This window comes from Nerophis lumbriciformis, linkage group LG10, assembly GCF_033978685.3.
Source record: "Nerophis lumbriciformis linkage group LG10, RoL_Nlum_v2.1, whole genome shotgun sequence".
Classification (NCBI taxonomy): Eukaryota; Metazoa; Chordata; class Actinopteri; order Syngnathiformes; family Syngnathidae; genus Nerophis; species Nerophis lumbriciformis.
In genome coordinates this window covers 27,021,946-27,036,994 of record NC_084557.2, presented here as the reverse complement: position 1 = coordinate 27,036,994, position 15,049 = coordinate 27,021,946, and the positions used below count along the sequence as shown (strand labels likewise).

Here is a 15,049-nt window from a genome sequence, read left to right as displayed (position 1 = left end):
TATGTCCCAGCTATATAGACAGAGACACGGATACTTGTTTGACACTAATAGAGCCGAAGCCGAATGTTTTCACCGTGTAACCTGCATGTACCCGTTGTCTAGAGATTGATAAAAGTAATCTTAATTCCGGCTTCTGGACATCATCGGCCGTGTGGCCTAATGGATAAGGCATCTGACTTCGGATCAGGGGATTGCAGGTTCGAGTCCTGCCACGGTCGCATTTTTGTTTCACACAGACATTGAAATTACAGTATATAATAGTTTCAGGGATAGCGTAGCTCGGTTGGTAGAGTGGCCGTGCCAACAACTTGAGCGTTCCAGGTTAGATTCCCACTTCCACCATCCTAGTCACTGCTGTTGTGTCCTTGGGCAAGATACTTTACCCACCTGCTCCCAGTTCTACCTACGCTGGTTTAAATGTAACTTAAACTATATAGATCAGGGATGTCAAATATACGGCCCGCGGACCGGCTCAGGCCCGCGAACAGGTTTTATACCGCCCGCGGGATGCTTTTGCCAAGTATAAAAAGGAGCCAACATTTTTGAATGAGATAAACTGCTGTTCTAAATGTCTCCACTAGATGTCGCAATAGCATTTATTTTTTTCTTTGTAGATGATGCTACATATGTAAAAAAATAAAATAAACCACATGATGTTAATGCACCAGTCGAGGAAAATGATCAAACTACCTAAAGAACATCATGTAATTTGATTTTGATATTATTTTTTTATCTTGATAGATTGAAAAAAATTTTGCGATGAGCTGGCGACTTGTCCAGGGTGTACCCTGCCTTCCGCCCGAATGCAGCTGAGATAGGCTCCAGCACCCCCCACGACCCCGAAAGGGACAAGCAGTAGAAAATGGATGGATAGATTGAAAATTAACACCAATGAGTTGACTGATGAACATTATCACATTATTTATTCAGAAAGTATAAATAACGACAAATAAAGATAGAATACTATTAACCGCAACATCCATCCATCCATCCATTTTCTACCGCTTATGCCCTTCGGGGTCGCGGGGGACGCTGGAGCCTATCTCAGTTACAATCGGGCGGAAGGCGGGGTACACCCTGGACAAGTCGCCACCTCATCGCAGGGCCAACACAGATAGACAGACAACATTCACACTCACATTCACACACTAGGGCCAATTTATAGTGTAAGTGTAAAAAAAAAACCCAACATCATTATGATTTGTACATTTTCAGATTGTGCTTGTTCGATTTTTTTAACAAAGAAAACAATCTGAAGTTGTCTTTATTTTTAAGTTATCGTGCCGTGATTTTACCGGTGCGGCCCACTTGGAAGTACATTTTTCTCCATCTAAAATGAGTTTAACACCCCTGTTATAGATAATGAGTTTCACTATGTAAAGCGCTTTGAGTCACGAGAGAGAAGGCGCTATATAAATATAATTCACTTCACTTCACTTCAATTTCAAAAACTGCAACATTTATGTGCAATTGCAGTTTCTTGCCGAGAAACACAGATGCATCCTCAGGAAAAATGCCTCTTCTTATGAAGCCTTCAGGAATACCGCATTGTAAAAATTGTCAAAAATGTAAGCGGTTATTGTCATTTTACTGAAAATACTTTTTTTACACAGCAACGCGTCTTGCTTATTAATCTGATTGCATTGTTAGTAAACACATTAGTTGTAAAAAGTTTCATTGTAAACTCACAGATTACTGGTTAATGTATAGCCTGAGTTTATATCCTAAAATCACAAGGCCAAGCAGAATCTCAGGACACAGCGCCACACTAATTGATAATATTTCTACTAATGATTTTGATAACAATACCACAAGTGGCCTGCTAATATCCGACATCAGGGATCTGCCAGTTTTCATAATCTACGACGGAAACTCCAAGAAGACGTACATGGATGACAAAAAGACTTTTCGAAGAATATGTACAGAACAAAGTATGACAGCTCTCAAAAATGATCTGAGAAAACAGAGTTGGGACATGATGTAGATGATGCATATGGTATTTTTTTTAATACCTTTGAGATGCTTTATGACAAACTCTGTCCATTGAAACAACTTAGTAAGAAGCAAAAGAAAAATAATCAACCATGGATGACAAAAGGACTGAAAAATGATTGCAAATAGTAGAATACACTATATAGAACATTTATAACACAGAGATCTACAGAAGCAGAAAACAAGTACAAAACGTATAAGCACAAGCTAACCGGCATACTACGAACTTGTAGAAAATAATATTACAGTTAATTATTGGACCAGAACAAAAACAATATGAGAGCAACATGGGGCATCCTAAATAGCATTATTAAAAATGGTGCTAAAAAGGACTATCCTAAATACTTCTTAGATGGAAATGTAAAAAATGGCAATATGAACAAAGTAGTTGAAAGCTTCAATAAGTACTTTGTGAACATTGGACCAAATCTGGAGGAAAATATTCCAGATCCGAGTCAGTTGAGGATTTGAATGACACCATAGATGGAAACCCCAACTCTATGTTCCTAGAATGAGTGACAAAAGAGGAAATAATCAATATTGTGAAAAAAGGTAAATCCAAGACCTCAACTGATTGCAACGAAAATGATATGAAACGTTAAAAAAGTTATTGACGGGATCTCAGAACCTTTAACATATATCAGCAACCTATCATTTCAAACTCAAACTTCAAATTCCCAGATAAAATGAAAATAGCAAAAATCGTACCGATTTATAAGACTGGAGACGAACACCAGTTTACAAACTATAGGCCTGTTTATCTACTGCCACAATTTTCTAAAAAAGAAAATCTGTTTAACAACAGATTAGACAAATTCATAAATAAAAACAAAACACTCATAGACAACCAATACGAATACAGAGCCAACATCTCAACATCAATGGCATTAATCGAAATAACGGAAGAGATCATTAGATAGCTAAAAATGTGCTGCTGCAGTGTTTATGGATTTAACAAAAGCATTTGACACAATTAATCATGTCTTAATAAACAAATTAGAAAGATATAGCATCAGAGGGTTGGTATTGAACTGGGTGAGAAGCTGCTTAACCAACAGGAAGCAATACGTGAAGATAGGCGAACACACTTCCACAGAGCTGAAAATATCTTGTGGCGTACCTCAGGGATCAATACTTGGACCAAAATTGTTCAATCTCTATATAAACGACATTTGTAAAGTTACAAAGGACCTGATGTTAGTATTATTTGCAGATGATACAACCTTGTTTTGTTCAGGAGATAACACACAAAAGCTAATACAAATAATAACAGAAGAAATGTACAAATTAAAAAGATGGTTTGACAAAAACAGACTATCTTTGAATCTCAGTAAAACTAAAATAATGCTATTTGGTAACAGTAGAAGAGAAAGTCAAACACAATTACAAATAGACCTAGTAGACATTGAAAGGGTAAAATAAAACACATTTTTGGGTGTAATAATGGATGATAACATTAATTGGAAATCTCATGTAAAAAATATGCAACATTAAGTAGCAAGAAACATGTCAATAATAAAGCAAAACATGTTTTAGACCAAAAATCACTTCATATTCTTTACTGCTCACTAGTGTTACCATATCTGAGTTATTGTGTAGAAATATGGGGAACAACTACAATTGTGCCCTTCATTCACTAACTGTGTTACAAAAAAGATCAATTAGAATAATACATAATGTTGGATATGGAGAACATACAAACCTTTTATTTATTAAATCACAATTATTGAAATTCAATGATTTGGTGCATTTACAAACAGCTAAAATGATGTACAAAACTATAACCTGCTACCCAAGAATGTACAACAATTTTTCTCAACAAAAGAGAAGAATGTAATTTAAAACATTTGTATGCACGTACAACACTTAAGACCTTCAGGTAATCAGTATGTGGATTTAATTTATGGATTGGATTAAGCAAATAAGCCAAACATTATGATCCAGTTTAAGAAACTGTTCAAACTCAAAGTGAAGTGAGATGAAGAATCCTCAGAAACATTTTAGACTTTATTGAAAAATTAGATAATCTTATTCATCTCATTGTGTGATTTTCAACTTAATGATTTATTATGAACTTCTTAGTAGATTGGTGTAAATTGTGCATAAATGGAGAACAGGAAGCGAATAAACGTGTTAGTAATTACTTACTCTGAAACGTAAAAGGGGTGGGATTAAATAAATGATGCTTCTTCCTACTCCTTTTTGAACATGTTGTAATGAGAAACTGAACAAATGTGACAAGTAACATGTTTGAAATAAACTTAAACCACAAACCATAATATTAGAACGTAAATAAATACAAGATGGAATCCAAGTATCAATAATTGAGTACATACATGATATCATGTTACATTGTAAAGTAAACTAGTTCCATGATTTTAATCCGCATATCTGTTTTTATAGCTTTTAGTGTTGCACGTGTGTAATTTCCCTGTAAATTGTTGAGTTGAGTTTGAGTTTATTTGGAACATGCATGCATACAACATGATACATCACAATTTCCAGTTTTTCCATTCAACATGTTCGAAAGGGAGTAGGAAGAAGCAGAGCTTATTTAATCCTACCCGTGTTCCTTTACATAGCAGTTACTAAAACTTTTGTTCACTTCCTGTTCTCAATGTATTCATAATATACTCCATAAGTAATAACAATACAAATAAATAAGTAATAATTGGTGAAGTAAGTTGTATTTCATATGGTGAGATGAGTAAGATTATCTTGAAAATGAATGGATGGATGAGATAAATTCATGGTTATTCTTCTTTGTACTTTGTAAAGTTTGAAGAGTTTCTTGAAGTGGATCATATTAGTACATTGTTTGATTTCTTTGCTTAATAATTCCATAATTGAATTCCACATACTGATATACCGAAGGTCTTAAGTGTTGTACGTGCGTACAAATGTTTTAAATTACATTTTTCTTTAAGATTATATTTCTCCTCTTTTGTTGAGAAGAATTGTTGTATATTTTTGGGTAGCAGGCTATAGTTTGCATTGTGTATCATTTTAGCTGTTTGCAAATTCACTATGTCGTGTAATTTCAGTATTTTTGATTCAATAAATAAAGGGTTTGTATTAGGGATGTCCGATAATGGCTTTTTTTTGCCCATATCCGATATTCCGATATTGTCCAACTCTTAACTGCCGATACCGATATCAACCGATACCGATATATACAGTCGCAGAATTAACACATTATTATGCCTAATTTGGACAACCAGGTATGGTGAAGATAAGGTCCTTTTAAAAAAAAATAAAAAAATAAAATAAGATAAATAAAAAAATAAAAAAATTCTTGAATAAAAAATAAAGTAAAACAATATAAAAACAGTTACATAGAAACTAGTAATTAATGAAAATTAGTAAAATTAACTGTTAAAGGTTAGTACTATTAGTGGACCAGCAGCACGCACAATCATGTGTGCTTACGGACTGTATCCCTTGCAGACTGCATTGATATATATTGATATATAATGTAGGAACCAGAATATTAATAACAGAAAGAAACAACCCTTTTGTGTGAATGAGTGTAAATGGGGGAGGGAGGTTTTTTGGGTTGGTGCACTAATTGTAAGTGTATCTTGTGTTTTTTATGTTGATTTAATTAAAAAAAAACCTAAACAAAACAAAAAAACAAAAAAAAAGATACCGATAATAAAAAACAAATACCGATAATTTCCGATATTACATTTTAAAGCATTTATTGGACATCTCTAGTTTGTATGTTCTCTGTAGCCAGCAATATTGTTGTTTGTACATAATTTTAGCTTTTTGGAAATTAGTAAAAAATGAAAGGAAATAATACAAGGGGACAGTTCCGTAGCTGTGTGTTAATAAAAAACAACTAAAATCTCAATTTAGGAGGGAAACATCCTTCCCAGTTCCAACACGCTTTGGAGGCAGCGGAGCCCTCTGATTGGTCCGCTTGGGTAGAGGGTGTGACGTCATCACAGGAGCGGCTTGACTGACAGTTGGAGAAGCGCGTGAGGCTGGAGGAGAAGCAGAAGGTGGAGGAGCGACGGTGAGGATGGAAGTGGACTTCCATGGGAGCAATGACAACCTACAAAAAGGCCTCTCTTTCCTTCTGGGAAATTAAAGTCTCTGTCGATGAAGGACTTTACGGCGCGGACTCTAAAAAGGGTAAGAAAAGCAAGATTTCCCACTTCCGTGACGTTTTACCTGCTTCATACCATGTGGCTTACCGCCGTGGTGCATTCACGGAACACATGAAAAAAAAATCTTTATATAAAAACAATGGCAAAAATCATGCCTTGCTAATTACTATAAAAAGGAATAACTCACAATATTTGGGCTCCTGATGTTATTTTTTAAATCGTGTATATCGTGGAAATGCTATATAGTTAAGCAGAAGTAGGCCAGTGACATAAGTGCGATTAAAAGTATCAATAAAGGCGTCAAATGAAAGCATCTAACATGTTGAAAATGACGTGTTTAAAAAAAAATGTGTCATGTCACGTTCATGGTCATCTGACGTGTGTTCTATTCTTTATAGATGCAAACTGCACAGCGGTTATATTACAATATCATGTTACATACTACATGAAGCCTTAATTCTTATATTTTTGCCACACATTTGTATTTGCTGTTAACAAACAAGGTTATGTATTGTGTATTTTGTAGGTGTCTTTTCAATCCTATACTAATTTATAACAGGGCATGGGCCCATTTTGAGGGTGGGATATTTTCAGGTATGGTTTAAAACTATGTATGCAAACCTTTTAAATAAGAGTAAATTATACACTAATTAATACTGACCTAAATATTACATGATGTATTCTCCTCATGGAGTATATCTCAAATGTATGCCTTTTTTCTCCTTAATTTATCAATGGCCTCTTGTGTTACATGAAATAAACTACTAAATGATGTTTTTCATAATATATATACGCTAACACATGTTTTTTCCCTTCTCTATAGATATTATGTGGCATCATGACAAGTGTTGACGTCAACAGCATGGATAGGTGGTCTGTTCCTGTCTTTGGTTATCTAGCTGTATGAGTATTAAATACCTGTCATAAAGCTAGATAACCGAATGTAGGAATGACTTCCTTTAAAATTGAAGCGGGTGAAAAAAATGCAAAAATAAATGTGCTTTGGTGTCAAGGGTAAGTTTTGCATTACTTACACATGTATAATGCTAAATATTTCATACAGAACAATCTACCCGTATTTTTCGGAGTATAAGTCGCACCGGAGTATAAGTCGCACCTGCCGAAAATGCATAATAAAGAAGGAAAAAAACATGTATAAGTCACATTTTTGGGGGAAATTTATTTGATAAAACTCAACACCAAGAATAGACATTTGAAAGGCAATTTAAAATAAATAAAGAATAGTGAACAACAGGCTGAATAAGTCTACGTTATATGAGGCATAAATAACCAACTGAGAACGTGCCTGGTATGTTAACATAACATATTACAGTAAGAGTCATTCAAATAATTATAACATATAGAACATGCTCCCGATTGTAGCTGAGATAGGCTCCAGCGCCCCCCGCGACCCCAAAGGGAATAAGCGGTAGAAAATGGATGGATGGATGGAAGAACATGCTATACGTTTACCAAACAATCTGTCACTCCTAATCGCTAAATCCCATGAAATCTTATACGTCTAGTCTCTTACGTGAATGAGCTAAATAATATTATTTGATATTTTACGGTAATGTGTTAATTAATTTCACACATAAGTCGCTCCTGAGTATAAGTCGCACCCCCGGCCAAACTATGAAAAAAACTGCGACTTATAGTCCGAAACATACGGTAGTTATTTACAAGCAAATATGTATGCTTTTTTAAGTGAAATATTTTTTATCTGAATTTGTTTTTGCTCCAAAAGACCCAGCTTTCTTAGGTTTTATGCAACAACAAAATAGGGGATGATGCAAATAATATAGATAAGTAAACATACTTATAATATTGTAACCTATAAACTGGCTTTAAATATGTAATGTCAAATAAACAGCATATAATTATACTATTTGCTAGTGAGGTATGATGTGATAAAATCAGTATGATATGTTAATAATTACGGTTAGCGTATACCCTGTGCTTACAATGTGTATATAAAAGCATGCAAATATGACTTTTTGTGATTATGATCACATGTTATTTTGACTACTAATCAAATGAGTTTCAAGAAGGTGTGGGCCTTCTGCATCTTGGTGCATTTATACTGTACAAAAGTAACGTTAAATAACTAATACTGAATAAGTGAATCCACTCCCATCCTGGCCACCAGCATATGGGGTTGAATTAACAGTGAATCTTTTAATTTCCATTTAAATGTAAAACAACCGCGGGACGCTTTGTTAGCAGAATAAAGAAAGGGGAAACAGCTGCTTTGTGCTGGCACTAATGTCTCCAGGACTACTAATAATGCCATGGAGTGGTGTCGGACCCTCGATTTAAAAAAACACTTGGCATCTTGTGTTTAAAAGCTGTAACGAATCTTAAAGAGAGTCTTTGGGATACCTTGTAGCAGGCCTCAATGAGGGGGGGCGGCCTATCCTGTAGACGGGAGCTGAACTTTTCAACTTGCTACTTGAGTGTGATGCAGTCCATATCAGCCCTTAAAGCCTTAAGAGCGGCAGAGTGAGATGAGGTTTTCATTCAGTGCGTTAACTACCTATTGCGGGGGAACTGGCGGTCTAATTGCTTCGTTTCACTGCAGGATATTGGATATGTGGAAAAGGGGGCCGGGGGTCCGAGCCTCTTCCTGTTAGCCTGTGAACATGACGTGCTTCCTTAATGAATGGCCACACAAACACTATGAGTCCTTATTTATGGGATGCTCCAAGGCACCATTGTGTCTATCCTTTGTAGCACATGAAAGATTCCTTGCCTGCACTCCCGCTCTTGGTGATGAGCAGCTGAATCGCAAGCGCGGGTTTTAAGAAACGTTTAATGAACGAGGCCCCGGCGTACAAACACGGATTGTCTTTGTGTAGCTTCTCTCGTAATATTCTCTTCTCGTTCCAGATTTTCAATTAGCGCCATTCTTCCTGTAAAAGACAGAAGCATTGTTCGAGGGGGTAAAAACGAGGACGGGGTCGCCTGCTCTGGGATGCCATCTGCGCCGCCAGCGAGAGACGGCGTGCCCATGCCAGACGGCACACAAAGGCCTTGGCCCGTCGTCACGTTCTGGAGCCATCTTGGGAGATGTTGCTGGGATATCCAAAATGGCTGGTGCTGACATACAAGGTGGGTTGCATCATTTTTGCAGGGTATCAGCGGTTATGATGACTGTGTGTGTGTGTGTGTGTGTGTTCGTGTGTGTGTGCAAGATGGCCATTTCCTCCCCAGTCACATGCAGCCTCTCGCTTTTTTATCTGTCCTCTCCTCCTGCTAATTAGCAGTTAGTGGGTGATGTGAAGGAGGAGGGGGGGGGCGGGAGGTGGGGGGGGGGGGGGGGGGGGGGGGGGTTGATGGGGGGCTGGGTAGCAAACAAAATTAATGAGCTGGCACCGGTTGAAGGAAAGCTGCCACCCTCTCTTGTCACCCTCATGATGCACACATGGTGGACGCCATTGTTGTTGTCGTGCACCTGCAGTGCCGCCTCGAGGCTTTTAGTGTCCCCATTTCGCTCTTTAATATTACTAAGGTTTGATTTTATTCTAGTCAAATTGAGCCAAATGTCACTTATTGAAAATATAACACGTGCATCTAAATAGACTTGAGCGTAGTTGTGTGCCCCTGCCCCCTAGTGGTTGTGGCCATTAACAACAGCGTATAGTGTTTATGCCAGGAGCCGTCCCGGATTGAAAAAGTAACATTTTTTATAATGTACCTTTTTTTCTGTGTTTCTGGCAGTAAAGAGTCCTCGCTTTTTTACTCACAAAAGTAAATGCTTTTCTCTACAGACAATGAAGCCATTTTTTTTGTCATGCTATTTTATTTCAATCATCAGTTTTCTTGAAACATAAAATACTAATCAGCAAAACAAAGCGTTGTTTTATTACAGATAAAAAAAGCCATGTGCGTGTCTTTGTGTAGGTCACCTATAGGGAGTGCACTGAAAAACTAATTCTAAGCATTTCTTGGGTGAAGTAGCCAAGTAACCCAAATTATTGCTGAAACCATCACCTTCAAAATTTGACACACACATGCACACACACACACACACACACACACACACACACACACACACTGGTGATGGTATATTTTTACAATGGTATGTATATGTTTACAATTTCACAATTCAAAATGTCCAAAAAAAAAAGAAGTAGGAAAAAGCAGAGCTTATTTAATCCTCTAACTCTTTTCCATGTCTAAGCAATTACTAATCATTTGTTTCCTGTACCGTATTTTGTTATTTTACAATGTTGTTTCTTTATAAACATTCATTAAATTTTATTTTTCAACAAAAAAACAACAACACAGAAACAATAATTACTTTAGGGGTACTGGAAAATAAGGATAATCCCCTCAATTCCCCCCAAAAACGGATTAACTCGCTGGAATATAAAGACAATATAACATACATCCATAAACGTGGATGTCTATGCAAAAGTGCAATATATTTATCTGTACAGTAATCTATTTATATATGCACCTTATCCTGCAGTACAACGAGCAAATGCAACAAAATGCTGTTCTTATCTGTACTGTAAAGTTCAAATTTGAATGACAATAAAAGGAAGTCTAAGTCTAATCACATTGGAATTTATTATTTAAATAACGATTTAGAATTTTTGAATGTTTCATTTTTTTAGACCACCTTAGCTGCAGATATACGTCATGTCAGCAGCCAAGTGAAAATGAAAATGTTTTATTATAATTTATGTAACCTAAAGAAATATTGCGAGAATTGTGTTCAATGGAGAATTGATTCTGATTCCAATAGTCACCCCAAGAATCGTAATCTAATTGAACCGTGAGTTGTTTGTAAGATTCATATCCCTAATAATAACAAAAAATAATTATATTGTTGTTTTATTGTAAAAGTCGTTTTCTTTGAAGGAATACAATTTTATTTATTTTTATTTATTTTTTGTCCTGTCCAGCTTCTCAGGCAAATCAGATAGTTGATGTAGATGCCCATATCGGTTGTACAAATTTACTTTACAAAAGAGAAGTGTGGGATACTTCTCTTGTTGCCTTATTTGTATTTGACTTTATTAAATGGATTTATATTATTATTTGGTGCAGCCGGGCCGGAGCAGGAGGGAATAGAAAGAGAAAAAAAGGAAGATAGAGGGGGAAATTGTGGGGACAAGAGGGGGATAAGACAGAGAGACAACAACAACAACAGCAAACACAATAATAACAACAACAACAATAGAACAACATCAGCAAATACGATATGTACAAATATGATATGTATTTTGAAGGAAGAATGGACCTCCTGCCGGTTCTTGGTCTTCTTCTGAGGCACATTTTCACAATCTAATGAGATCTATTGCAAAATCTGTATCAATATATAATTGAGGTTAATGATGCTCAGTTGAGTTTATTATTGTGGTCGTTGTTGCCTCGTGAGCAACTATACACTGAAAGGTGTGTGAGTTATCGGCTCTCTCATTGAACCACACAAGTGAGTCCAAATATTCCAAGAAGCTAACAGTAAATGGTAACCATATGCATATCATAAATAGATCAGAGCAATGTTATCTCTGTAAAGGCAGGATTAGATCAAGTGTACCTAAAGCTGCGGTTGTGCCCTGGTGAGCAAGAAACACGTGAGCGTGTGTGTCCTCCGCCAACATGTGCAGCTGCTTTGCTTGCGTGTTAATGAAGAGCGTTGTGTATTTTCACATTATCATTCAAGTCCGCGCTCTCTCGCTCGCTCCCCTCTCAATAGCTGTTTATCCCCCCCCAACCCTACACCTGCCCCTCCCTCAAAAAAAAAAAAAAGGAGCGCTTTCCCACAATTGTGGGAGCTGGTGCTGCGGCGGGCCTTGGCTGGGGGGCAGGGTGGGAAAGGCCCTCCAGACTAGACATGAGCAGATGCCTGAGACATTAGACTGTCGTGCGGAGCACCGAGGTCGACTGAGGCGCTGAGTTTTAATGTGTTTGCAAGTGTATGTGTGCTTGATATGTGTGCGTCGGGAGGGGGCCCTGGAGTGCCACCTGACTGTTCATTAGTCTATTCAGGCCAACTCTGCATGTCTGAGAGGCATGGAGATGTGATGCTGTTTTTCTTTGCCAATTGGGAGGGCTTCACTGGCATTAGGCATGCACCAACCTACACTTTGTCTCACACAGTGCAGGTGGAACACAATTATAACCCACCGGCACCCGCGTTCCCAATCTGATCTTCACGTCGCAGTCAAACCTTTGACTTACAGTATCTCTGCTCAGCTTGACACCAGGATGCAATTATTTTAAGCAACATTGTCAAGCGGCATGGCCATAAGGCGCAAACGCATCAATGCCTGATGACAAGCTGAATGATCCAACTCCTGATTCGCAAGGAGTCTGGCTTTTACTGCGCTGCATACATCTACAGAGATTGTTGTCCTTCATATTTAATACACAGACCAAAATATGTTTGTCTGATAGAAGAGGAAGGTCAAATATGAATCATAAAGATATTGTAGTTGGCAGAAGTCAGCAAAACAAACAAAAGGAGACGTGATGAAAATGCACTTTCACGGTGGTGCAGAGCCACACTATCTTTTATCCAGATCTGCACCAAGCATCCATTTAACAGGCTTGATGGCTTCCATTGCAGAGGGTATGGGTTTGATTCCCGGGCAGTCAAACGTATTCATGCGATTGACTGACAGAAAAGTGCGAGAAAAAAAAAAGTGTTGTTTTGGGCTCATTCCTCCGCTTCTTCTCACATTTTATGGAAATTTGGCGGTTTTGGTGCAATGTTAACTAACAAATACCTCAACCGTGGAAGATGAGCCCTTGGTGTATGTCAGGGGGTGTCCAAAACTTTTTGAGGGATCACTTATTAGAAAAGTGAAGGATGCAGGTGGCATTTTGTAAAAAAAAAAAACATTTTAAAGGCTAAACCCAATACAATTATAGTTTAAAGCCTGCATGTCTGCTTTTTCTTTATAAATGTTGCTCTTTTTCCCCATTTTTGTTGTGTTTGTAATTTAATTTGAACTGCATCTCACGCCATTTCTACTTATGAAATAATGATATGCTGTACAAGTAGGATGAGTATGATTTTCTGTATGTAAATATGGGAGTATTTTTTTGTAGTTATCCCATTATTTATCTTTTATTCTCTACTGATTTTATTGTATAAGACATTCACTTCTTTAAAAAAAAAACAAGCGCTGTCAAAGGACAACATATTGCATTATTTTGTGAAACCATTGCAATAAAGTAAAAAAAAAAAAAAGTAGTGCTGCAAAAAGCCCCCCTCGGCACACTTTGGTAATCCCTGCTAGGTAACAAGAAGTGTGGGTGAGCTGAATGAACTGTGCTTATAGCAGGTCTGTGGTACAATCCTCTTGTAGAAAAGCGAGCGTGGATTGCGACACCCTCTTTCCTCTCTCAGTGGTTTGGTGTTATCCACTTATTTGAGCAGTATGGTGCCCCCCGAGCACATCCCCCCCATTCTTGTGGCGCCCCCAATAAAATGGGCAACTTCCCATGCGGCCCATATCTAAAACTGGCACTGATTTAGCTTATAACGCCATAGAGGAACATTATTTGTGTGCTTTTAGGAGGACATTTTGCAGGCCGTACACATACACTGAATAAACCAGAATCTGATGATTAAACGTCTTAAGCGTCTGTCTAATCTCGATACAAAAGGTGTTTCCAATTAGACGTACAATCATTGGCGTGAGGATTTAGAGCACCAGCGTGTGCATGAATTGTATTATTTAAATTATAGTGTGTACACAATTGTGTGTATGCGTGAGATATAATGTTTAATGTTCTATAGGGACTGTAAAAACTAGCAGAGTCTCTACTATCACCACTTAATTAAATACATAAACATTATAATATGATGAACTAAAAGTGTTTTTTTGGAAATGATTGCACAACTTATTTTTTTTCTTTTGAGTAGTCTTTCAACTCAATTTAGTTTTTGGTTGGACATCATTTTAGGAGTTGTATTTATTTTTTTTTTTATAAAGAGGGAACACTAAAAGACATTAAGGTCAGTTTGCATGTGTCATGTTTCTCCTATAGAGCTGCATAAATGTGTAACATGCTGTAACATCTCATGCTCATGCAAGAGTCCCCCCATGTGTGTCGAGCAAAACCTCATCATGCTCTTTCAATGCAACTTTGACCAAGAGCAATCTAACGCAACGTTAAGTATCTTAAAGTAAAGATAAGAGAGGCGTTATATGAGTGGAGGTCCCGCAGAGGAATTTGCTGAGTATGCTTATTGTTTGTAAGGAGGAGAATTAAGAGAAACTCTGTTTGATTCAGTTTAAGACAAAAAATCTTTGTCAAGTTCAAGTTCATGGCCACACTGGAGGGTACAGAAAAAATGGGGGTGGTATAGCAGGGCGGAGGGATGGTCGGTTGAAGGGAGGTTACATAACCTTTGACCTCTGTTGGGGTTGCTATGGGGAAGAAGCCAGCAGGCACAATCATGTACGAGTGAAAAGGCCAAACCGTCACACACACACACACACACACACACACACACACACACACACACACACACACACACACACACACACACACACACACACACACACACACACACACACACACACACACAAACACACACACATTCACACTAGTTGGAGAATGTTAGTTATAATTAATCAAATTCATGAGAACTCCCATTATTGTTATAGTGTATTATGAGCTTTTAAGATAGCAAATATAAAAAGTATACACTTCTTGTTAGAATTGTCCCAAAACCATCATACATAAAATACAAGTGAGAAATAACCCTTTCAGCGTACAGTAAGGTCCAGAAAGCGTTTTAATGATTTTAATTTGAGGTTTCACATTTACCGTTTAGGTGCCATCTTATGGAAAGTCAAAAGTATTCATTAATATTCATTAGGGCTGCAACAACTAATCGATTAAAATCGATTATAAAAATAGTTGCCGATTAATTTAGTCATCGATTCGTTGGATCTATGCTATGCGCATGT

General features: G+C 37.3%; 1 long non-coding RNA gene and 1 other non-coding gene across 3 annotated transcripts in view; both read left to right on the top strand.

Annotated features, from left to right (window-relative positions):
• The first annotated feature begins 145 nt into the window (after positions 1 to 145).
• trnar-ucg (transfer RNA arginine (anticodon UCG)) lies at positions 146 to 218 on the top strand. Its single transcript has one exon. It is a non-coding gene; the product is annotated as a tRNA-Arg (tRNA).
• A 5,761-nt stretch (positions 219 to 5,979) lies between these two features.
• LOC133612499 (uncharacterized) overlaps positions 5,980 to 15,049 on the top strand; it is a 34,978-nt gene continuing 25,908 nt past the window's right edge. For both annotated transcript variants that reach the window (XR_009816126.2, XR_012050638.1), the window contains exons 1-3: positions 5,980 to 6,132; positions 6,931 to 7,121; positions 8,997 to 9,218. This is a non-coding gene — a long non-coding RNA (uncharacterized lncRNA). The remainder of the gene's footprint in view (positions 6,133 to 6,930; positions 7,122 to 8,996; positions 9,219 to 15,049) is intronic.